Source organism: Taudactylus pleione, unplaced genomic scaffold, assembly GCF_031769625.1.
Source record: "Taudactylus pleione unplaced genomic scaffold, aTauple2 ptg001270l, whole genome shotgun sequence".
Taxonomy (NCBI): Eukaryota; Metazoa; Chordata; class Amphibia; order Anura; family Myobatrachidae; genus Taudactylus; species Taudactylus pleione.
The window spans coordinates 1,492,501-1,495,000 of NW_028285670.1; the positions used below are offsets into that span (position 1 = coordinate 1,492,501).

General features: G+C 37.7%; 10 pseudogenes; all 10 read right to left on the minus strand.

The window, feature by feature from the left end:
- Positions 1 to 95: 95 nt before the first annotated feature.
- LOC148449372 (5S ribosomal RNA) lies at positions 96 to 214 on the minus strand (annotated as a pseudogene).
- A 116-nt stretch (positions 215 to 330) lies between these two features.
- LOC148449373 (5S ribosomal RNA) lies at positions 331 to 449 on the minus strand (annotated as a pseudogene).
- A 116-nt stretch (positions 450 to 565) lies between these two features.
- On the minus strand, positions 566 to 684 carry LOC148449374 (5S ribosomal RNA; annotated as a pseudogene).
- A 115-nt stretch (positions 685 to 799) lies between these two features.
- On the minus strand, positions 800 to 918 carry LOC148449375 (5S ribosomal RNA; annotated as a pseudogene).
- A 116-nt stretch (positions 919 to 1,034) lies between these two features.
- Positions 1,035 to 1,153, minus strand: LOC148449376 (5S ribosomal RNA; annotated as a pseudogene).
- Positions 1,154 to 1,504: 351 nt separating this feature from the next.
- LOC148449377 (5S ribosomal RNA) lies at positions 1,505 to 1,623 on the minus strand (annotated as a pseudogene).
- Positions 1,624 to 1,739: 116 nt separating this feature from the next.
- LOC148449378 (5S ribosomal RNA) lies at positions 1,740 to 1,858 on the minus strand (annotated as a pseudogene).
- A 116-nt stretch (positions 1,859 to 1,974) lies between these two features.
- Positions 1,975 to 2,093, minus strand: LOC148449379 (5S ribosomal RNA; annotated as a pseudogene).
- Positions 2,094 to 2,208: 115 nt separating this feature from the next.
- LOC148449380 (5S ribosomal RNA) lies at positions 2,209 to 2,327 on the minus strand (annotated as a pseudogene).
- Positions 2,328 to 2,443: 116 nt separating this feature from the next.
- The window catches only part of LOC148449381 (5S ribosomal RNA), a 119-nt pseudogene continuing 62 nt past the window's right edge, over positions 2,444 to 2,500 (minus strand).

Genomic DNA, 2,500 nt, shown 5'->3' on the forward strand with positions numbered 1-2,500 from the left:
GACCTCTTTTACTTCTTAACTCAAGTAAATTCAATGATAAGTTGATAAATGAAATGAAAAATGTAATAGAAAAGAATGTTATGGCAGTATAAAATTACCTACAGCTCCTGGTATTCCCAGGTGGTCTCCCATCCAAGTACTAACCAGGCCCAATACTGCATAGCTTCCAAGATAAGACGAGATTGGGCATGTCCAGTGTGGTTTGGCTGTAGGTGCTCAAAAACATTAACTATAGACCTCTATTACTTCTTAACTCAAGTAAACTCATTGATAAGTTGAAAAAATTAAATGTAAAATGTAATAGAAAAGAATGTTATGGCTGCATAAAATTACCTACAGCACCTGGTATTCCCAGGTGGTCTCCCATCCAAGTACTAACCAGGCCCAACACTGCATAGCTTCGAAGATCAGACGAGATGCGGCATGTCCAGTGTGGTTTGGCTGAAGGAGCTCAAAAACATTAACTTTAGACCTCTTTTACTTCTTTACTCAAGTAAATTCATTGATAAGTTGAAAAAATTAAATGTAAAATGTAATAGAAAAGAATGGTATGGCTGCATAAAATTACCTACAGCACCTGGTATTCCCAGGTGGTCTCCCATCCCAGTACTAACCAGGCCCAACACTGCATAGCTTCCAAGATCAGACGAGATTGGGCATGTCCAGTGTGGTTTGGCTGTTGGTGCTCAAAAACATTAACTTTAGACCTCTTTTACTTCTTAACTCAAGTAAATTCAATGACAAGTTGAAAAATTAAATGTAAAATGTAATAGAAAAGAATGTTATGGCAGTATAAAATTACCTACAGCTCCTGGTATTCCCAGGTGGTCTCCCATCCAAGTACTAACCAGGCCCTACACTGCATAGCTTCCAAGATCAGACGAGATTGAGCATGTCCAGTGTGGTTTGGCTGTAGGTGCTCAAAAACATTAACTTTAGACCTCTATTACTTCTTAACTCAAGTAAATTCATTGATAAGTTGAAAAAATTAAATGTAAAATTTAATAGAAAAGAATGTTATGGCAGTATAAAATTACCTACAGCACCTGGTATTCCCAGGTGGTCTCCCATTCAAGTACTAACCAGGCCCAACACTGCATAGCTTCCAAGATCAGACGAGATTGGGCATGTCCAGTGTGGTTTGGCTGTAGGCGCTAAAAAACATTAACTTTAGACCTCTTTTACTTCTTAACTCAAGTAAATTCATTGATAAGTTGAAAAAATTTAATGTAAAGTTTAATAGAAAAGAATGTTATGGCAGTATAAAATTACCTACAGCACCTGCTATTCCCAGGTGGTCTCCCATCCAAGTACTAACCAGGCCCAACCCTGCAAAGCCTCCAAGATCAGACGAGATTGTGCATGTCCAGTGTGATTTCGATGTAGGTGCTCAAAAGCATTAACTTTAGACCTCTATTACTTCTTAACTCAAGTAAATTCATTGATAAGTTGAAAAAATTAAATGTAAACTGTAATAGAAAAGAATGTTATGGCAGTATAAAAATACCTACAGCACATGGGATTCTTAGGTGGTCTCCCATCCAAGTACTAACCAGGCCCAACACTGCATAGCTTCCAAGATCAGACGAGATTGGGCATGTCCAGTGTGGTTTGAATGTAGGTGCTCAAAAACATTAACTTTAGACCTCTTTTACTTCTTAACTCAAGTAAATTCATTGATAAGTTGAAAAAATTAAATGTAAAATGTAATACAAAAGAATGTTTTGGCTGTCTAAAATTATCTACAGCACCTGGTATTCCCAGGTGGTCTCCCATCCAAGTTCAAACCAGGCCCAACACTGCATAGCTTCCAAGATCAGACGAGATTGGGCATGTCCAGTGTGGTTTGGCTGTAGGTGCTCAAAGGCATTAAATTTAGACCTCTATTACTTCTTAACTCAAGGAAATTCATTGATAAGTTGAAAAAATTAAATGTAAAATGTAATAGAAAAGAATGTTATGGCAGTATAAAATTACCTACAGCACCTGCGATTCCTAGGTGGTCTCCCATCCAAGTACTAACCAGGCCCAACACTGCATAGCTTCCAAGATCAGACGATATTGGGCATGTCCAGTGTGGTTTGGCTGAAGGAGCTCAAAAACATTAACTTTAGACCTCTTTTACTTCTTAACTCAAGTAAATTCAATGATAAGTTGATAAATGAAATGAAAAATGTAATAGAAAAGAATGTTATGGCAGTATAAAATTACCTACAGCTCCTGGTATTCCCAGGTGGTCTCCCATCCAAGTACTAACCAGGCCCAATACTGCATAGCTTCCAAGATAAGACGAGATTGGGCATGTCCAGTTTGGTTTGGCTGAAGGTGCTCAAAAACATTAACTTTAGACCTCTATTACTTCTTTACACAAGTAAATTCATTGATAAGTTGAAAAAATTAAATGTAAAATGTAATAGAAAAGAATGGTATGGGTGCATAAAATTACATACAGCACCTGGTATTCCCAGGTGGTCTCCCATCCAAGTACTAACCAGGCCCA